The sequence below is a fragment of the Acinonyx jubatus genome, chromosome C1 (assembly GCF_027475565.1).
Source record: "Acinonyx jubatus isolate Ajub_Pintada_27869175 chromosome C1, VMU_Ajub_asm_v1.0, whole genome shotgun sequence".
Lineage (NCBI taxonomy): Eukaryota > Metazoa > Chordata > Mammalia > Carnivora > Felidae > Acinonyx > Acinonyx jubatus.
Genome location: NC_069381.1, coordinates 131,519,003 through 131,542,370, shown reverse-complemented (window position 1 = coordinate 131,542,370; position 23,368 = coordinate 131,519,003). Strand labels below are relative to the sequence as shown.

General features: G+C 34.8%; 1 long non-coding RNA gene across 6 annotated transcripts in view; it reads right to left on the bottom strand.

Moving 5' to 3' along the window:
• LOC113598243 (uncharacterized) overlaps positions 1-23,368 on the bottom strand; it is a 373,642-nt gene that overhangs the window by 72,662 nt on the left and 277,612 nt on the right. The window contains exons 7-8 of one of the 6 annotated variants that reach the window (XR_008295316.1): positions 22,567-22,648; positions 5,324-5,489 (exon numbers count right to left, since the gene is read on the bottom strand). The exons of 4 other annotated variants lie outside the window; for them this stretch is intronic. This is a non-coding gene — a long non-coding RNA (uncharacterized LOC113598243). Of the gene's footprint in view, positions 1-5,323; positions 5,490-22,566; positions 22,649-23,368 lie in introns of those variants that run through there. One more of the 6 variants, XR_003418905.2, reaches the window with a different exon arrangement.

Below are 23,368 nucleotides of genomic sequence, written 5' to 3'. Positions count from 1 at the left end.
GGTTATATGTAAGCTTTGTAATAGTTTTTTTTTTTTCAGAAACATATTGATGTAAGCTAGAAAATTCTGCAAGTGTAATAATCCTCCTCAAAATGAATATGTTTTTAAAAATCAAGTCTAGAAGAAACATGTTCCTTATAGAAACCAATTAAGTAATACCCAAGGCAAGGCTATAACTTAAAACATCTGCATAGACTTTTTAGCATTTATATAAAAGATGAATTGCTGGGGTGCCTGGGTGTTTCAGTTGGTTAAGTGTCTGACTTCTGCTCAGGTTATGATCTCATGGTTTTTGAGTTTGAACCCTCTTTCGAGCTCTGTGGTGACAGCTCAGAGCCTGGAGCCTGTTTCGGATTCTGTGTCTCCTTCTCTTTCTGCCCCTCCCCCATTTGTGCTCTGTCTCTCAAAAATAAATAAATGTAAAAAAAATTAAAGATGAATTGCTGACCAGTATTTTGTCATTTTTCTCCTTCATAGGGCTTAAAGATCTGGGATAGTGTCTCTTTCCTGTATTCCCCTTAACATTTGTGAAAACTGCATCATTATTGAGAAAAAAACCAAACATCTTTGTAAGTTAGTTTTTTGGATTGATATCAAATTTTTACTACAAAACTCTTTGTACCAACCAATTACACAAAAACAGAGCATCTGCACCCAGTATTGCCCTGTGTATCCCTTCAAATTTTCCAATACATGAAAAATATGACTGAGAACATTTGCTGATATTTACTGAGCATGTATTATGTGCTATTCTAAGGGCTTTAAATAGTTTTATTTAACCCTCACATAACCTTACAAATCAATGCTAATCCCCATTTCTACAGATGACGAAAGTAACACATAGAGCAATTAGCTTACCAAGTATCTCAAAGCTAGGAAAGGAGACAAGTCACTGGAAACATACAGCCTTCTTTAGAAAACATATTATTAACCTTGTGTTATGCTCCCTTATAGATCACTGAAGACATTGAGGCAACACTGGGAGAAAGATGCTATTAAAATAAAGTTATGATGCATGAACTTGGGAGAACACAGGTAACATGGAGCAAGTAAAGTGATGCAATTCACCTTGATGATATACAGAAGAAACTAGGTCTTTCTTGTAGACATTTACAAAAATTTCTTGAGTGTCTACAATGTATATGTCAAGCACTGCTTTATCATTCAGGTGAATAAAATCAGACATAAATGTTACCTTATGGAACTCAACATCTAATTTGGGATGCATGTATATTTATAAGTTGTAATAATTGTGATAGGAAGAAGCGATTGTGAGTCATGAGAGGCTATACTGGGGCTATTTGTAGGTGTCTAGGACCAAATCTTGGGGCCTTCAAATATGTAACCCTCCCTTACCCCCCCAAAAAGAGAAGTACTACAGATTAACACGGATGGGTCAGAAAGGTAGGAGATATGGTAGATCAGATGAGTATATTGCTCATGAAAGCCAAGGGAAAAGCAACTTTTGAGAGACAGAATGATTAATACTAATACTAGTATGAGTTCAAATAAGAGAAAGAGTTAAAAATATCCATTGAAAATATCAACCTAGATATAACAGGTAATCTTTTTTTGGATAAGCTGTTGGAATAACTTTTTATTCCTCTACTCTCTCACTGTCTCTTCCTCTTTTTTTCTTTTCCATAAATTGTGTGTATTTGTTAAGAGAGGTGAAGTAGAGGTAGGTTGAATAAAAGGACATGATCAAGTGTGTAGATTACTGGCTTGAACAAGGCAGAATCTATCAGTGCTCTAAGTTAGCTGGATACTCTTAACATTTATTTAAATTTTCAGCCTTAGAGAAATGAGCTGATTCTCAAATTAGCTACAAATAGCCTGTAGACAAGCCATTTAAAATGTGATTTTCTCAGTTTGCAAAAATGAACCACACTTACTCTTGCAAAGAAAATCATGCTGTCCATCAGGTGGGTGATTGAGTGGCCATCATGCTTCTCTGCTGTCTAGCATGCTGCTCATGGTCAAAAGTTCGGTGGGGATTTAACATGAAAATTTGGAGAATTACTGTGCCCAGGAGGGGAGATGATTTAGGCAAGAGAACATACTGAGATGAATTGTAGCAACTGAAAATAGAATTTTTGTGTGGCTTTTTGTGATGGTTCCAGAGACTGTGGTGGTTTGCCTTTAAGTTCTACTCTGATTTTAGGTAAAAGATGGAATTTCCTTTCACTTTTTTACCCATTCAATCCTGATCATCCATATTATTCTTATCAGACATGATCATTACTACATATGGATTAGTCATTCTAATGTACTGGGACTTGGCAGAAAATATACTAATTATATTGCATCAGTTAAGCCCCTTAGACCTCCACAAAATAGGCTAATGTCAAGAAATGATATATCCTCATAAAAAAATAAATAGGGAGCTTGAGATTAGAATTCAGGGCACTGGTTTAACAATCCTTTTCTCGTCACTTAGCTACAAAACTAATGTTACAGCTGTTCATGGCCATTTAAAATAGAAGAGAACATATTGCCAAAGGAGGGTGTGGGTGTATGTCAGGCACTGTTTTCTGGCCAAATTTCAAGTTGGATAATTCTTTACCAACTTCCTGAATCTCTGTTATTTTACTGGAACAATATCCATTCCTTTCCTCTCTTGTTAATCAGTGTTGTTTGCTGTTAAATATTTGCCACGATATATTTTAAAGCTGAAATGGAAAGTCCTAGTTAGTCTTCTGAAAGGTAATAAAGCAATCTCATGTACATACATTGGGTATCTTCTTTGAGCTAGACACTTTGAATTGATAAGAACATCTGAAAGTCTGTTATTGTAAACAGAATTTCATACTTACCTATGTGAGCTTTTTCAACAGTGCTTTAACTTCAGACCAAATACTGACACCAACTGCTAACAAACAGGAGCTTACCGGTTGGGATATCTGTTTTGAAAGGCACTAACAATATTTAAAGTCGTATTTCCAACTTAAAACTTTCTGCTTCTTTGCTTTACTGCCCTCCTCATCTCCCTCCTGCTATATACTTTTAACAGAAGCACTCAGAGCTACTTGGATGGAAAAGCTATCTTGACTTCTTACAAAGAACAACATCTTAAGTGGTTTCCAAGTTGTTTTGATGGATATTGTTTACCAAGTCATTTCTGTCTCTCTGTTTAAAATACACAAAACCAAATGTACTTCGAGAGACAGTAAAACAAATCAAATAATACATATTCAGCCCTTTCCCAAATGCCTGAAAGAAACAAGTGAAGCACTTACAAAAAAAATGACAAGTACTTTGCTGCCTTTATCTTTTTCTTTATCAGGCTTGAAATCATTTTTGAAAGGAAAAAAGCGTCTAGTGTGGACATTTCTATTTCAACAAGATAGCTTGCTATTCTGCCTTAAGTAGCAACAGCAAGGTAAATACAGAAAATAACTTTAAATGGACATATTTAACTGTAAGAACTTGAATGCAATTGATACACTTCTAAGAGCAGATTCTGAAGTAGAAAAAATATGTATAATTACTCCTCTTTCCCCAGAATAAAAAGGAATATGTAAGTACAAATAAAACATTGGCTTCTTTGTATTAAAAAGATTTAAAATATTTCCTTGACTAACTGACAAGAGATTCATTTTAAGAATTATTTAATATTTTTTAACCTACCACTGTTTGGCAATTATACAAACACATTATGCATTTAGTTATTTGAATAAAAAATAGAAAAGCACACTACAAAATCAAGACGTTACCTAAACATCCCCACATAATCAGGATATAAATATTATTCAAACAGTGTGCACTGTTCATATGCTCTCTGAAATATCTAAGTGAATTTCCAATTCAGTCAGTACAAATTGCTTCAAATATTCAAATAGCCCAAACATGCTAGTTTATAGGACTCTGGCTAGCTGCGAATGTCCAGCTCTTTTATTACCCTATGGTCTTCAGCCAACTTTCCCTTGCTCACCTCCAACATTTGTTCATTTTACCCTCTCAGTTGCTTAAAATGCAATTTCACACACTCTTCTTTCTCCTCCTTCTCTACCTCCATTTCCTCCTGCTCATTCTTCTCATTCTTCATGTTCGAACTCCACATACTAATAATACTTTCTTTACTTTAACCAATCAAATATTTTTAATTCCTCCAAGAAAACTCTGAAACACTTCTCTGTGAAAACTAAAACAGGGATTTGCCATGAATCCTCCATTCCTGCAATTATAATTACTTAAAATCTTTTTTTTTAATTGTATAATTGGTTGTCAAAAACCTCTGTGGACCTATCAGTTTATATGCACTGATTACACATGCTTTAGATTAAGTCACTCTTGTGAATTGATGATATTTCCTGACATACCATTTGAGAATATTTTGTTCTTGCTCTTTTCCTCAATCCATATAAAATTCAAATACCTACTCTGGCAGATTTAAAAGCTAAAACTTTCAGCAACTAAGAGGCATCTTAGATTTGCTGTCTTCAACTGATGATGAGTAAATGAGAGTGGACAATATCAGGGCATAGACAAAGACAAGCACATCATAGGAGTTAAGAAATGCTGAGATGTGCCTGCTGAGCCCACTGTCTGGTAAGGATCCTGGATACTTGGAACAGAGATTCTGCAGAATGGAATGAGAAGTTCCATGAATTTTTTTTTCCTGGTTTTATATCTAATAGGAACTAACAGAAGGAAAAAAATGTTGGAATAATAGGTTTAAAAAAACAGGGGCACTTGTATGTACACAAACCTCAATCCCATGACTAATAGACTCATCTGAAGAGTGCCCATTGTTTGAGGGTAGCTATTTTTGGGAAATATGCAGAATGACTGCCAATGGTGCCAAGTGGCCCAAAGAGAGAACTTTATATCAATGTACTTAATGAAGGGCTCATAGTTCTATAGTGTCCCAACCTAAGTATCTGAGGAGTCCATTTGATTTGACCCCACCTATAAAAAATGTGATATTTTTATTTATGTATGTAAATTTGTGTGTATCCATATATGATCAAATATATATCTATATCATTACAGCTAAATGTTTAAGCTTCATGCGGTCATAATCTTACTTAATACAATACTATTTCTTTTGTTTTACTCATTTGGCTGAATACTAGCACTGTTTCAATCTTTTTCCTAGCCTTCAACATTATAACCTTGCCTTATTCTCTTTGGCATCTTATTCTGCATCATTTTATTTCCCAGTTAAACACCCATACAGGTCTCTCTGAGAAAAGCTGCAATGAGCTTCCCTCAATTTTAAATCAATATTCCTTAATTAAGTCTTATGCAGTAATTATGCCCAGTAAGAGAAATAGAAAATCAAAATAAGTAAAATAAAATTGAAGTTTATTTTGCCCTGTCATAAAAGAAGTACAGAATTCAGCCCTCCAGGACTGACAGGAAAGCTGTCTATTGCCAGCAAAGAGGCACACACCTTTAATAGCCCCAAGAATTTAGCACTCAGCTTCCATCCTCAATGTCAAGGTCCAAAATAACTACAGATCTTCATCCATTCGGTCTTAGTTCTACACAAGAAGAAGGAAATGGAAATGAAAGAGATGGCAAAGAGATGCACATTAGCCCTCTGTCCCTCCCTCAAGGAATTTTCTCAGAAGTGCCATCTGTCAACTCCCCCTTATATGTAATTGACCACCTTAGCTGCAACGGAGCCTGAGAAACGCAGTTGCTATTATGGGCACACAGCCGAGCAATAAACTACTAATTCATTTCTAAGAAAAACAGAATATACCTGAAGTAGGAAACTAGTATTCTTTGATTACAAAGTCTTTTTCTCCCTAGGGGGAAAAATAGTAGTATTCCAATGAATACTCCAGCTTTCTCTGAATTTTACACTAGCTCTTTAAATTTGTAACTACCCTAAACATATTGAAATGTTTCTACTTTAATTTTCTATGGTAATTTCTGTAACTTTTATAACATAGGAGATATAATTTGAGGAACTCAGTGGTTTAAGAAAAAAATAGCTTTCTTCTACTATTTGTATGGTTGATTGCATTATGATTCCAAATCATTTGCTTCTCTCTCTCTTTTTGTCTTGGAGAATTACATATCTTGACACATCGCAATATATCTTGCATTACTTTACTGTAGGTGAAATGTATTTCCTTTCTTCAATGTCAGGTATGCCAGTGTGACTTACTTCAGCCAATAAAATGAATCAGAAGTAGTACAAGCTTATTTTTAGAGGAAGCTTTATGTGCTATTTTCTGTCTCCATAAACTGTCTTGTTCTTTTCCCTTTGCCATAAGCATACCACATCACAGATGGGGGTCTACCTTTGGCCTCTGCTCTGAAAGGAGATGGCATATCCAGTAGAAGCAAAGTAGATGAGAACCATAGACATATCAAGCAAGAACCAAACAAATGTTATTACGGGCTGTTAAGATGTTATGGTTACTTATCATCATTGCAAAAGTTGGTGAAAATTGCCTAATACTAAAATACTTAAGTAACTTATTTTAGTACCCATGTATACATTGAAAATTTTACTTTTTTTCATCTGATGTTATTAAAATTTCTTGATAAGCAAACATGATCTAAGAGGTCACTTGCACCTGAGGGTCATCTTTCTTCCTCTCCAACAGGTATATTTTAGCCATTACCACAGACTGTATTTGGTGAGTTCATCTTACAGAGTGCCCGTCATTATTTCTGACACAGGCAAGGTAAGATGAAGTGAAAATAAAATGTCTAGAACTGCTCCTCCCATCTACTCTCTTTCTTTATTCAAATGTGAATCCTCATCCTTTCTCTAAATTCTCCTATTAATAAAGAAACAAGAAATGAAACATAATGGAAATCAAGCAGAGGGCATTCAAGCGGGATTTTCATTCTTTTGGAAACAGTTGAACTAAATCAAAGTTGCCCAAGGAAGAATAAAATGTGATTTTTCTTTCAATGAACCCCACTACATCGTCTGAACATGCCCGTAAACATTTCATAAACAATTTTGCTGCTAGTAATTAAAAAATGAGAGAAAAGTTAGTGATTTTTTTGCTTTTGGGGGGTACCAATGAATTACTTAAAAAATTTCTGCCTGAGTTGGCAGTCTATGTTTTATCACAATTCAAAACAACTGCATTTAACATAAAGAAAAGAGATGATTTTAAGAAAATAGTTATGGGTACTAGATTTAATTATGACTAGGTGTACATACACGTACATTTTTTTCCTTCTTTTTTCTCTCACCCTGGTTCAACTTTATTAATTCAATCTTCATGTAATTCAAATAGCTGTGGTTTTGTTTTATATTGTTTTGTTTTGCTTTTTTTGTTCGTTTTGTTTTTAGAAATAAGATTAGGCACAACAAAGGAACAAAGGTAGAAAAAGAGATCTAGGAATGAGTGACTTAATAGGCTTTCTTCAAAGAATAGCAGTCATATGATCTTGAAAAGAAAAACATTTTAGGGAGAACATATAAAGAAAGGATAGCACCAGAGCTATCACTGGAGCCATAGTTTTCCTGACCAGACACTTTATTTTGGACTAATTGCTGTTAGAAACTAAACTTCTTTGGGTAGAATTCATTAAAGAAATCATTTATACCAAATCTCATGATATAGCAAGTTGTAGTGGAAACAAGGCTGTATGCTTGCTGTGATGGCAGAATAGTGGCTCTCAAGATTACCATACCCTAATCCCTGGGACCTGTGAATAGGTTACTTTATACGGCAAAGGGGACCATGCATGTGTGGTTAAAGATCTTAAACTGAAGAGATTATTCTGGATTATCCAGGTGGGCAAATAGAATCAACATGGGTGGGTCCTTACAATCTTTCCCAACTATAGTCAGACAGAGATATGACTAGGGAAGGATCACCAGGAAGATGCAAAGTTGGAAAATGGAATGGTCTAGGAGCCAAGGAATGTGCTGGTCTTTAGAAGTTGGAAAAAGCAAATAGATTTTCCCTAAAACTTCCAGAAAGAAGCAAAGCTCTGCCAACAGCTTGATTTTGGCCCAGGGAGACTTATTTAAGATTTCTGTTCTCCAGAACTAAAAAATAATAAATCTGTATTATTGAAACCACTGTTTGTGGCAATTTGTTATAGCAGCCTTTGCTTGTTAACACACTTACCAAACACCACTACCTTTTCCTGCCAGATACACATTTGAACCACATTTCCCAGATTCCCTGGAATTTAAGTGAAACTTCAGGTCATCTACATGGGCATGTGGACTGCACAGTCACATTATGAACTGTACTTGAAAAGGCTCTGTGCTTGGTTCAATGCTCTGTTGTTATAATCATGAAATTCTCAATTATGTTTGGCCAAGAGGGCCCACATTTTCATTTTTTACTGGGACCCCAAATTATGTAGATGGTCCTGCTATAGGACTATAGAGTAGACTATAGAGACTATAGGACTGACGTCTGTCCAGTGACATTGACAGAGATGAGTTATGCCACTTTGGGGAAGGACCCTAAAACAAAATAATTAAATTAAATTAAAACATCCCAATTCTCATGGTTCTCCTTTTCCCTTTGCCACCAAGAATTAGAGGATTCAGTAAGGATGTACCAGTGTAAAGAACTTCTGGGCCCACTAGTCTGGGGGAGCTATCAGGAATTCTGTGCTCACTGAGCACTGTGAACAACATGCATATGGAAAGGTGCTGCAGGGAAAGGATGCATACACACATTGTGCATCAAACCTCTGTTTGGACACTTGCTCCACTGACCCTTTGACATAACTTACATGACACAAGTTCAAAGATAAAATGTTTAAGAATTTCAAGATGTCAAGAGCAGAACTGAGCACAGTGCCTTTTTGACTGAGGAGGCTTCTGCATCTATGTAGGGCATATGCCTATGAAAGCAGCCTAGACACGTTTTGTTTCATTTTGTCTCTCTCTCTTTCCTTCCTTTCTTAATGTGTAGAGGGAGAAAACTCTTAATCCTGCATGACCATGTCTTGTTTAGGCTCCGGAATACTGAAAATACAGCCAAGAAAAGAAAAAGCATATTTAAAATTACAGGCATTTAGTTACAGAGCTAGAATCTGGGTATCCTGATGATTAGATCTTAACAAGCAATAAAACCTTTTAAGAAAGATGCTAATGATCAAAATAGCTACTTCCCTTCTTCCCCTCAACTAATTTTGAAGATATATTTGTAAAAACAAAACAAAAACAAAAACAAAAAAGTAGAAACAAACCAAAAATGGATTTTTTGAATGACACCGTGGAGCAAAGCCCCTTGATTTGGACTGTGATATTAGCTAGAAATAAATTCTCATTATATTAAGTCCTTGATCTGGTAAGATTGTTTATTATAATAGTTGGCTCCTCGTAATAAAATATAGTTTATACTAAACTGGAGGATGTAGCCTAATTATTACCTGAGCAAGAAATAATATTTCTAGATATGACAATAGAAGTAATGCCAAAAATAACAACTGCTTATTCAGTTGTTGTAGTTAATAAATAAGAATAATCTTGAAAAATACTGGAACAACCTAGACTCAATTCTGCTTCCTCAAACCTATCAGGTCTACTGGTGAGAAAAACTTAAATTGGGATTTTATATTTTTATAATTCACACCATGGGAAATAAGCCATTCCCTGGTTTAAGCTGGACTTTGATAGAGTTAGACCTTCACAATGATTTTATAACTGCAAGATTATATTGAGTTACTGCTTTGCATTGGGCTTTTTGTTTTTCTTCCTGAGAAACTTCATCTTTTTTTTTTTTTTTTGGTAGCTATGAAGAGAAACAAGAGAAAGCCACCACGTCAATGTTTAGTTATTCAAAGTCAGGCTCCCTTAACACAAAGTTTTCTGTTCTTCTCTTTCTTCACTGTTAATTAAATCTTAATAGTAGCCCTCCAAATGATAAATAATATTATACCTTAACGTAAGCCTTCACAGAAAGCGGTTAAATTGGGAGTGTGTTTCTAAGTGTTTTTCTTGGTTATTATTTTCATCATTGCCTTTGTTCCAGTCTTCTAATCACAAACACAGTTACATAAAATGGCCTCACTGAGAAATAGGATGTCAAGAAGAAGGGAAAAAAATATATAATTGAAGTTTTGTAGCTGTTAAGAGATTGAAGGGCTCAGAACATATTTTGCTATTATTGGCATGGTTAAGATGACTTAGATGTTTTGGTTCTTGAACTAAATGAAATAAATGTACAATGTGCCAGTAGTTCCAAACAATGATTCTGCTTTTACTTTTCTGCTCCACTGAGATGAGTGACTTTACTGTCAGTGAAACTTATGACAAGGTTGGAAGGGAGATTGATTTTGGGGTGGGAGGGATGATGTTAGAAAACCAACTGAGATTCACAGAACACAAAACTGCACATCACTGCACATTAAAATTACACTTGTGGTTTTCTACAAAGAAGTATTAATTGATTGAATACTGTGTGCCTAGCATTGACTTAGTAAAATATAATATAGGAAAACATTTTTCTATAAATAAACAAAACTCTTTCTAGTTAGGATTTTAAAATACTTTGGAAGAAATCAAATTTACTTATTTTAATCATGAAAGGTTTGTAGCTGAAAATCACTTGAAACATGAGTTGTAAAGTGAAAGAAATCCATGATTCAATTACTTGCTAGCTTGGCAAAATCTAATTATGGCTTTAGTTTTTGATTATATTTCTGGGGATGAAGAAAAATTTTTATTGACTTTTAAATTACCATTGGTAAAATGTACAACAGTTATATTTTTATGTCGAGACTATTTTAATGGTGACTAATGTTTGAAAATTGCAGACAACACAAATGCATATTTCCTCTTTCTCTTGATACATCATTAAAATAATGGTAAAATAGTAAGTACTATGAACCACTACAATAAAGAATATCAAATGGAGGCCATGAAAAAATAAGAAAGGCTAGTAAATTTCTAGAACACAGAAAACAGTAGACACAGTGTTGACTGATGACATGAGAAAGCCATAGTCTAGTTGACAAGCAAACAAGTTTGTAACTGATGAGCTAGCTAAACTGCCTGCCAGGCTACAGAAGGGAAGAGTGTAAAGCAGGGTTGATTGCAAGGTCACAGGAGTGGTTGCCCCTGCCTGTCTACAATTCCACTCCACAAATGGGATCATCTAAAATAAGGGTGCATTGCTTTAAAAAACCAAATAGTTAGGGATGACTTACTTGGGCAGAAATAGTAGGCATTAGTGCTTCCATTCCTTTTCTTACACTGAAGGGTTCCCCAGCAAAATGACCCTGTACCAGAAGATACTTCCTCCAGGTCATAAAACTCACACACATATTCACAACTGTGAATGAACCTTTCTTTGGCTCACTTAAATATGAATAATTTACTGTTGGCCCCCACAAAAGACCCTAACATTGAAAGACAAAGACCAAGATAAACAAAAGAAAATCAATTCTGAAGGAGATAGAAGTTAGGAAACAGAAAAAAATATGTAAAACTAAATAACACAAACCCAAATTCTAATTAAAATCTTCAGAGAGAGAGAACATATAGATCTATATACACATATACATATACATATATACATATATATGTATGTGTTGCATTAATTAAAAAAGATACTATGAAAAAAATAATCACAAAATAAGTAGAGTTTCCTGGAAGCTAAAACCAAAATATAAAAAAGATTAAAAGATACATTTCAAGAAATCTCCCTGAATATAAGGCATAAAAATAAATTTAAGTAAAAATATGACAGAAAAGATAAGAGATAAAAAGTATCAACTATTGGAAAGTCAGAGAAAGCTATCAATAACAATTATATTAATACAAGAAAATTTCTCTGAGTTAAATACTTTCATATTAGAGAGGCCTGAATCCAACACAAGTGAATGAAAAATTATCAAAACTTAGATACACTGAGGAAATCCTAAAATTCTTGAGTGGGAGTAGGAATGAGGGGCACCTATGTAGGTGAATCCAGTAGCATCGTTCTTATAAGAATGAATTAAGTTATTTCTTTGTGTCACTAAGTGAACAATGATTTTCAACCTCAAACATTTTTCACTACAAGCCCTATGGATTACTTGACTTTTATTTTCTAGTTTTAATTAAACTTTTATGGAGATAATTGTAGATTTGCATGCAGTTACAAGAAAGATACAAAGAGATTCCTTCAACACTTTGCCCGGTTTCTCTCAATGGTACATGTGTCTATACCTAGAATGATATGACTTCCTGGTATATTCATTCTTTTATCAATAAGTAATGTCCCTCTTTGTCTCTAATATTTTTCTTTGCTCTGAAATCTACTTTATTATATGTTAATATAGCCACTCCTGCTGTGTTCTTCTTGCTTAATATTTGCATTATACATGTATATGTACACATATGCACACATATGTATACACATATGTATTTGTATATAGAGATATATTTTTACTTTCAAATTATATTGCTGAATTTGAAGTCATTTTTCATAAGCAGCATGTGTTGGTGGTTCTCAACACCATCCCCTTATATGATGATTTGTTAGCAGTATTCACAAGATTTAGCATATAGTCAGGTTCACAGCTACGATGTATTAGAGCAAAGGATTTACCTGGCAAAGGGAAAGTCATATGGAGTAAAATTCAGAGAAAACCAGGTGCAGCTCTTGAAGAAGAGTCCTCTCCCAGTGGAGTCATACAGTAAGTGCTTAATTCCTCAGGCAATGTGTTGCAATAACAAGTGTGGAATGTTTTCCATTAGGAAAGCTCCTTGGAGACTCAATACCCAGAGGTGTTTTTTATTGTTTTTGTTGTTTGTTTGTTTTTGTTTTGTTTATTTGTTTTTTAATTGGCTACAGGTCATGTAGGCATCTTCTGTTCGGCATGTACCAAAATTCCAGATTCTCCCCCAAAAAGCAGGTGTTTGGTATAGACCATACTATTTGCATAGTTTAGGCAGAAAGAGTCAATTTTAGCACAGAAAACCAAGTTCCAAGATTTCAGGTAGGGGCCAATCTTACAAGATGGTGCTTTTAAGGACTGATAGTCTCAGCCTACTCTGTTAATCCTTTGCTGCAAAAAACATGTATATAGGTTATCTTTTTGTATCCATTCTGCCAATATGTCTTTTGATTGTTGTACTTAGAGCACTTACGTTTAAGATAATACTGATATGTTAGAGTTTCAATCTGCTATTTTATTTGCTTTCTATTTGTTTCTTCTGGTTCTCATACCTGGGTTACTCTTTTCCTGCTTTACTGTAGGGTTTTAGGCATATTTTTTAAGATTCCATCTTCATTTATTTAAAATGTGTTTGAGAGTATCCCTTGGTAGAGTTTTCATAGGGGTTGCTCTGTGTATTAAAATATATATGTGTGTGATACAATAGGCTACTGGAATCAACATTTCACCAGTTCAAGTGAAGTGTGGAAATCTAACTTCCATTTAGGTCACACATTTAAATATCATTGTCTTGAGTATGAGATGGTATTATAATTTTTGTTTCAGTCATCATATATGATTTATAAAACTCAAGAAAAAGGAATTGTTTATTGTATGTATCCCTATTTCCTCTCTTTCCACTGTTCCTTCTTCCTTCCTGATGTTCCATGATTCCTTCTTTTATTGTTTCCTTTCTGTTTGAAGAACTTCATTTAGCCAATCGGTAAGGTAAGTCTGGTAGCAGCAAATTTAGTTTTGTTTTGTTTTAGAATGTCTATATTTCCTTTTTCTTCCTAAAGGATAGTTTCACCAGGTATTATAGCATCAGGAACTGCAATTGTTTTCTTGCAGCACTGAGAAAATATTATGCCAAGTTCTCTTTGCCTTCCACAGTTTCAGATGAGAGATCCATTCCAGTCCAAACTAGTGATCCCTAGGGGTAATGTGACATCCATCTTAGCTGTTTTTAATTTTTTTCTTTAGTTTTCAAAAGTTTAACTATAATGCATCTTGACGTGGATTTCTTTGGATTTGCCTGCTTGAAATTCACTCAGCTTATCTATAGGTTGGTCTTTTACCCATTTGGGAAGTTTATAGCCACCACTTTTAAAAATACTCTTTCAGTCCCATTTTCTTTCTCTTCTTCTTCTGGCATTCCAATGATACAAATATTAGACCATTTTTATGTTTCACAGGTCCCTGAATCTCTGCTCATGTTTTTGTTGCTGTTGCTTCTGTTTATTTTCTATTGTTCAGATTGCATCAATTATATTGTTCACTGATGCTATTATTTGTCATCTCCATTCTACAATTGAGCCCACCCCAGTTTTTTTACCCTGTTTTTGTATTTTTCAGTTTTATATTTTCAATTTGGTTTATTTTTATGACTTCTATGTCTTTGCTGAGATTTCCTATTTTTTTTAAGTTTTTTTTTTAACATTTATTTATTTTTGAGACAGAGACAGAGCATGAATGGGGGAGGGTCAGAGAGAGAGGGAGACACAGAATCTGAAACAGGCTCCAGGCTCCGAGCGGTCAGCACAGAGCCCGACGCGGGGGCTTGAACTCACGGACCGCAAGATCATGACCTGGGCCAAAGCCGGCCGCTCAACCGACTGAGCCACCCAGGCGCCCCAGAGATTTCCTATTTTTTAAGTTAACGAGTTTTTATTATAATCTGTTGAAATATTTTTATGACACCTGCCTTAAAAGTCTTGTCAGCTAATTCCAACATATGATTTATTTTGGTGTTGGCATCAGTTGATTGTCTTTTCTTATTCAAGTTGTATTTTCTTGGTTCTTTCTATGATGGGTGATTTTTTATTGTGTACTGGACCTTTTGTCTCTTGTGTTAGGAGAATCTGGGTTCTATTTAACATTTCTTTTTATTTTAGTGGAAATATTTAGAACCTGGGGTTTGGCCTATGTTTGTGGACTATGGTACTAATGTCAGTTTAATTATCAGAGCCTTTGTGGTATTATTTTGATCAATCTCGTTCAGCTGTTGCTACAGTGGCTCCAGCTGTTCCCTGCTGGTGCTGCATCAGGGGTGTGGAAGGAGTTTCCTTAGTCCTAGCTGCCAGGTATCTCTCAGCAGGGAGGGTATAGGGGGATTCTCCTACTGGGGTTCCTCCTCTGCATTGTATTTCCAGATGGAGGAGGAAAGTCTGCTGCCTGCAGCGATACAGGTGCTTCTCAGATGAAGCCCCTTTAAGTAGCTGGGTCCTTTGCCCTAGTAGCCCAACCCAGTGACTCTTGGCAGACAGGAAGAATCTGGGTTTCACTGAAGCAAAAGGACCTCTTGGACCAGGAAGCTTGATGTGGCTGCATCCATTTTCCCAGTTCCAGCTGCCCACTCTCCTTTGCTAGGCAGGGGAGGTGAGTGTAGATACAGCAGGGACAATGAGGCTTCCTGAACCAGGCCACCTACTGTATATTGGCTCTCCTGCCAGCTCTGCCTGCCCAGGTGGGTATCTCTTAGTGGGTAAGAGGCGTGGAATTTTTCAGGCCTAGTGGAAAATAAGAGTACCTCTCCTGGCTGTTTATTTCTGGTAGGACTTCCAACTGACCCTTTTCTCAAGTAGCATCCGGCTTCCCTGCTTTTGTCAGAGGGAATTCTGTTTGGGAAGGAATGACCTTCCTTCTGTTGCTAATTTAGGATTTGGGAAATGCTGGGTCTGGGTGGCCTTCTTCTGTCAGAAGGGGAAACACAAGATGCCCTGCTGCTGCTGTGTCATTCCCACTGTCCTTCATACCACCCTTCAGGGTCCTTTGATTGTGTCTTGTACCCTTTCCAGGGTATATAGTTGTCTTTAGAGGAAAGATGCAGGGAAAAGCAATTCTACACCATCTTGTCCAGATTAGAAGTCTCTTAATTGACCTTTTAGTATGTATCGATATATAATAATTCAGAAAAATCATCTTGTAAAATACTAGTTGAAATACTTTCTTTGGGAAGTAAATAAAAACAATTTTAATTTTGGCCAGTTTCAAAACCATATACTATTTTTTTAAGTTCATATGAAATAACAATGACATCTATCATCTTTACAAAACTCATGCAGATAAACTCTTTTCCTTTTTGAAAGAGGGAAAAACTGAACCCCTGAGAGATCCACTGAATGAGGGGAGTGTGAGGCTAGATAGTGCTGTCATGGACAGAGACTCAAATTTAGATCTATATAGTTTAGTAAACTGTTTCTTTACATTCCAATTTTATGATTTTAGTCTCAGCCTTCTAAAATTCTGTATATATTTATAAAAAAAATGTTCACTTGGAAACCCTCAATATGCATGAGCTTGTTTATTTTATTTTTAGTTTTTAATGTTTATTTATTTTTGAGAGACAGAGAGAGAGAGAGACAGAGTGCAAGTGGGGGAGGGGCAGAGAAAGAGGGAGACACAGAATTCGAAGCAGGCTCCAGGCTCTGAGCTGTCAGGACAGAACTGGATGTAGGGCTCAAACTCATGAACAGTGAGATCATGACCTGAGCAGAAGTGGATGCTTAACCAACTGAGCCACCAAACAGCCACCCTGTTTGTTTATTTTAAATTAAATCTATGCAGTAGAAATATGAACCTGTAAAATATGGTTTGAAGTCAGACTTTTCTTTCCACATATCCAGATTTCTCCATTTATGAACAATAAGACCTTGGATAAATTACCTTATCTTTCTGATTCTCAATTTTCATAGCTGTAAATTGAATTTAATAATATTCGCCTCATCATGCCATTCATTGTAGTGATTGTATAGTGACAGAAAAAACATTGCAAAACACCTAGAATGATTTCTGACCCATAAAAGGAACTTAATGATATATTATTATTATTTTATTAGTACTATTGATAGATGATGATGATAAGAATGGTAGAGATGAACAGGAGCAAGAGGAGAAAGTCTCTTCAAAAATATCGAGGCATAAAAAGGAAATAATCTAGCCTAAGAAATCAGCTACAGCTAATTGTATCAGTCTGGATGAGAGATATGAGAAAATTGGAATACATAATGAGAAAAGGTATTGGTTAAAATGGATGAAGCAAAGAATAAATATAATTTTATAGAATCAAATCAAATTTTTCTCATCAGCATTCGTTTTCCATGTAAAGGCAGAGCAGGTAAAATCACATTGGGAATTCAAGGGGAAGGAAAAGTATGAGTTGAACACATTTAAAATATTCACAAATTCTTATAACAACTAGTTAGAGGCTAAGAATGGATCACTGGCTCAGTTTTACAGTTGTGGAAATTTCATGCATATCCTGTTAAGATCTTGAAAAGTGAAAGGCACCACCATTTTGGATGAACTGAAACATTTTAACAATATTTCCACTAAATAAGGAGCAGAAATTTAAATGCTGGTGGTAAATGTAAATGGGGAAAATAAATACCCCAAATCTGTGGCTGCTGTCAGAGATCATATGCAAATATCCAGCACATGACACATATTAGAAATTAAATAGAACATTAGAAATCATCTGATCTAATGAAATTATTTTACTAATAAGGGAACTGAGGTTACAAATGCACAAGATGAAAAATGTGGCTTTTCCCACAGATGTAATTGCTAAGGAAAAAGAGAAATAAAACGAAGCAAACCACCTTATTTCTGGAATCAGGTCCATTGGTGGTAATATGAATTACAGAAGCCTATTTGTATACAGGTAATATAGATGTTCCGATCAGGCTGACAGATATTCTGAAAGTAGATTGTAAATAAAGTCTGTTCTAAAATATGATGAAATTTTCTCCAAGGTATTTCAATCTTAAGACAAATAAGTAAACAAACAAAAGTACTTTGTAGTTAACCTCTCATAAAGTAAATAGTTATTTTGTAATGTAGCAAATTCTAAATGATCTCCTTAAAATTTTGAATTTCATATTAATTAAACAAACACATGCCTGGTATATGCAATATATGCTTGGACATGGAGTATGGTATATATAGTTCTACTATGTAAGAAAGCAGTTTAACAACTAGTGAAACAGACACAGCATTACCTATAATGTTTAACCCTCGTATCATTTCCATGCCATTTTCATAAGAGAGAATAAAAGAAATGCTAAGATTATGCTGGGGGCATAGTGATTGGTAAAAGGCTTTCTGAAGGAGCTAATTTCCAAGTATGGCATAAAGAATAAATATAGATTTGGTGGTAGAGATGGAGGAAGAGATGTTTCAGGCATGAGCAAAATTACAGAGGTATGGAAGTAATTGTGTAAATAATCTAATAAATGGGCAGGGTGGTGGGAACTCAACGTTTAGAGAATACAAGGGCACCCATAATCTGAGATAATGCTAAAATTCAAGGTTGGAACCAATATGTAAGGTGTTTGATGCCATTTTTTTTAAGTTTATTTATTTATTTTGAGAGAGAGAGAGAGAGAGAGAGAGAGAGAGAGAGAGAGAGAGAGAGCAGGGGAGAGGCAGAGAGAAAGGGAGAGAGAATCCCAAGCAGGCTCTGTGCTGTCAGCATGGAGCCTAATGCAGGGCTCAAACTCACCAACTGTGAGATCATGACCTGAGCTGAAATCAAGATGTTTACCCCAGTGCCCCTATTCTTTATCAATTAATACAAGGCCCTTATCAGATGAATGGTTTGCAAATATTCACCTACATTCTGTAGGTTACCTTTTAATTTCTTAATAGTATTATTTGCCATTTTCCACCCACTTCTTTTTATTCTTACAGTAACTATTTGAATTAAGTCCTTTTTATTTTTGGACTCATTTCTTAATTGTCTTGTAGACTTCCAAATGGACTCTTGTCTTCAGTTTCTACCCTCTCACATCAGTCCATCATGTAGCTGTGAACTATCCTCCAAAATCAAAAATCAGATTGCCATTTTTTCCTTACAAACTATCTGTGTCTTCTCTTTGTATCTAGCATAAATCTTAACTCCTAAAAATGGCAGCAAACACGGGCACCTGGGTGGCTCAGTCATTTAAGCATCTGGCTCTTGATTTCGGGTCAGGTCATGATCTCACAATTCCTGAGATGGAGCCCCAAGTTGGGCTCTGTGCTGACAAGGTGCAGCCTGCTTGGGTTTCTCTCTCTCCTCTCTGCCTCACCCCCACTCGTGTTCTCTCCTCTCCCTCTCCTCTCTCTCTCTCTCTCTCAAAAATAAAAAAAAAAGTGAGTGGATTTGAATAATATTTCAGTGGTAAAATTAGCAGAATTTAGTAATTTGTAAACTTAGAATGTTGATGAATGAGATTGTTAATAAAATGGCATCCTCTGATTAATCTCTGTGAATGTGGTGTGTGTGGCATTGCCACTATTTACAATTTAAAAAATCAGATGTAATAATATGTTTGGGTGGAAAAAAGTAAATTTCATTTCAGTCATGTTGAACTGAGGTATTGATTTCTTTAGTTTTTCTTTGTAATTCATGAGATTTATAATTTTGTAGAAGACAGGACTATCATCTTGTAGAATATGACTTAATTCTGTTATGTATGTTTTTCAGGAATACTACAGAAGAGATACTTTGCTCTTGGTGCATCACATCAAGATGCACATTGTGTGGATTTATACTATTACTGACAAAGCTAACTTGTAATCAATCACTTGGTTAAAATGCTGTCAGGTTATTCTTTCCCTTAAATATATAGTGGAGAGATGATTTCTTCCTTATACGTTTGGTTGAATTCACCAGTAATGCCATTGGTATGGAGTTGTTATTGTTTTAGGAGAGAGAAGTCAGAAATGTTTCATGATAGATGCAATTTATTTAATAGACAAAAGTAATTCAAATTACACTATTTCTCCTTGTGTAATCTTTGGTAGTTTGTGACTTCCCCAAAATGTCTGTATTTCATCTAAGTAATCACATTTATTAACATAGTTTTTTATAACATTTCCCTATTGTCTGCTAAATGTCTGTATAATCTGTAGTGATATTCCCTTTTCCCCCCGATATTGATAATATTGGTATGCTCTCTCTTTTTTTCCTGCTCAGTATAGTCAGAGGCTTATCGATTTTCTTGATTTTTTACAAATAACCTGTCTTTTGTTTCCTGACTTTCTCTATTGGTTTCTTGTTAATATTCTTGTTTTTTGTGCCTATCTTAATTGTTTTAGTCCCTCTGCTTGCTTGGGTTTAGTCTGCCCTTGTTATTCTACTGTGCTAATGCAGAAGCTTAGCTTATTGATTTAAGACCTTTTTCTTTTTTAATATAAGCATTTAGTGTAACCAATTTTCCCTCAAAATTTAGCGTAGTTCCTCCAGTATTAATGTTTTATTTTATTTTCATTTGAATTATTTTCTAATTTTCCCTGTGATATATTCTTTGATTCTTGCATTACTTAGAAGTGGTTTTAAGTTATTTATTTTGATTTTAATTCCATTCATTGATTGTATGATTTATATCTTTTTTAATTTCTTGATTTTTTTCTGTAATGCCCTAGAATTCTGCTTATTATGGTGAATGTTCCATGTGCAGTTGAAAAGAATACGTAGGGGTGCCTGGGTGGCTCAGTCGGTTAAACGTCCAACTTCGGCTCAGGTCATGATCTCACGGTCCGTGAGTTCGAGCCTTGCGTGGGGTTCTGTGCTGACAGCTCAGAGCCTGGAGCCTGCTTCGGATTCTGTGTCTCCTTCTCTCTCTGCCCCAACCCAACTTGTGCTCTGTCTCTCTCTATCAAAAATAAATCAATGTAATAAAAAAAGAAAAGAATATGTATCCAGTTCTTGGTAGAAAGTAGTCTATAAATATCAGTTAGATGATATTGGTTGATAGTATTGTTCAGGTTGTCTATGTTTTTACTAAATTTCTGTATGCTTTTTCTATCAATTAATGAGTATGGTACTGATTTGGCCAACTGTAATTGTTGATTTGTCTATTTCTTATTTTGCTGTATCAGTTTTGCTTCCCGTATTTTGAAACTTTGTCTGTTACACATTTAAGAACCTAGGTCTTCTATATTAATTAAATTCTATATTATATAAGCCCCTCTTTATACCTGGTAATATTCTTTGTTGTAATTCTATTTTGCCTGTTATTATTATAACCAGGCTACTTTGTTTTTAATTAATGCTTATATGGAACATATTTTCACATTTAAAATATTTTTAAACAATCTACATTACCCTTTAAATTGAGTTTCATATAGCATATATTTGAGTCTTGCTGTCTTTTGCAATTTGAAAACCTCTGCCTTTTAATCAAGGGTGTTTAGATCATTCACATTTAATGTCAACTAAATTGCATCTTAATGTAATTTAATGTAATTATAGTTGTATCTGAATCCAGCATTTTACAAGGTGTTTCCTTTTTTTCCAATCGTTCTCTATTCCTTTTGTTCTCTTTTCCTGATTCTTTTTGGACTAATTGGGTATAAAATTTCATATTCCATTTTATTCTCCACTACTGGCTTTATATACATCACTTGAAAAAAAATTAGGATAATTCTTAAACAGTATTTGTCACCTAATCACCAACAATATTTTTGACTCAGACAATTCTCACTTTGTTGTAGGGTATATCCTCTGCATTCTAAGGTGTGTAATACATCCCTGGACTATATAAGTAGACACAGTAGCACATTTCAATTTTGATGGCCAAAAACATCTTCAGACATTATTGATTGTATCCTGTGTATATGTATGTGAGTATATACGTGTGTGTGTGTGTGTGTGTGTGTGTGTGTGAGGGGGGGGTGGAGGAGTAATCATATACATGTGAGAAACACTGTTCTGGGTTTATCGTAGTACAATTTTGAATAATACCATATCATTTCCATACAGTATAAAAATTTTAGAGCCATCCATTCCTTGTACTGTTGGCATGTGTTTTATTTTTACATGTGTATAAATCCCATAATACATATTTATAGTATTTGTGTACTCTATCAATTATTCATAGTACAATTGAAGAATATATTGATTGTAATTATTTATGCATTTTTTATTTTCTAGCCCTGTTCATTTCTTTGCATAGATCTAATTAGCTTCCTTGATGATACTTCTGATTAAGGAACTTCTCTTATTAAGTAATTCTTTTTGAGTTTTTAAAATTTTTATTACTTTTAGAGCTGTTATAGGTTGAGGGAAAGGTACAAAGATTCTGCATGTACCCCTGCTCTCACACATGCATAGCGTCCCTCACTATCAACATCCCATACTAGAGTGTTAATTACAGATGATGAACCTACTTTGACACACAGTCACCCAAAGGCAATAATCTGAATGATTGTTTCCTCTTGGTGAATCCATATTATGGATTTAGACAAATTTATAGTGACATATATTCATTGTTATGATATCATAGAGAGAACTGTTACTGCCCTAAGTCCTCTGTACTCTGCCTATTCATCCCTCCCTCCCCCACCTCTGCCACAATCCTGGCAACTACTGATCATTTTACTGTCTCCATAGTTTTGCCTTTTCCAGAGTCTTATATTGGAATCATACAATATATAGACTTTTCATATTGGCTTTTTCCATTTTGTAATATGCATTTAACATTTATCCATGTCTTTTCATGGCTTTTCTTTTTAGTGCTGAATAATATTCCATTGTCTGGATGTACCACAGTTCATTCATTCATCTACTGAAGGATATCTTGGTTGCCTGCAAGTTTTAGCAATATTGAATTAAGATGCTATAAACATCTGTGTTCAGGGGAGAGCTTCTCTACTCTCTTGGCTCATTCTCTATCTTAGGTGTCTTGTGTTCCTGGGCCCTTGGGGTGGGGTTTTGTCTATCTGCATCCCTGAGTCTTTCCTTTAATGTCGCCCAAACTCTACCTTGTATCTGTTTTGAGTATTGAGCAGGAGACCGTTTCTTGACCCACCTCCAACAGTAATAAACTTGTAACATTTCCTGAAGCTGGAAGAGAGAAATCTTATTTAGATAGACCTGAGTTATTCAATTTATCTCAACCTCTTCCATTTACTCAATGTATACTCAGACACCCAATACAGGACATATTTTCTCACTTACTTTATGTATCCTATGCTTTGTGGACATTTCAGTATAGAACCTCAAATATAAATAAACCCATACCACTATAAAATTCCATTAGACAAAAACTGCCATATCCAATACATTCACATACTTAAAGAAATTTAAGTTGAGATAGGTGTGGTATAATAATACTACTAATTGTCTAGGATTAAAAAATAAACTCTAAAGTCTAGCTATATCTAAGTCTCTATTACTCACTGGATAAGTCACTTAAATTTTAGGACATAATTTCCTTATTTTTGATTCAATTAAATAAAAAAAATAGGTACACTTTACAAATCACTGTATTGAACTGAAGATGAAGAAAATGCAGTATTTATCCCAAATGAGTTTGCACTTCAACCACGTATTGTATGACTGTCTCTTTATGCTCAAAAATTGTATAACTCTAGATTCTATGTACAAGGAAAAATGAACTCATATAAAAAATAAATAACATCATTTAACCACACTAGAAAATATTTGAAGTTAATAATACAATATTGCTTAATTCAGCCTGACAGAATCCTATTGATTTTAGTTTATATGAGGAATTTGATTTATGCTCCTTTTGTCTCTTTTGATTAATATAATATCTCATCT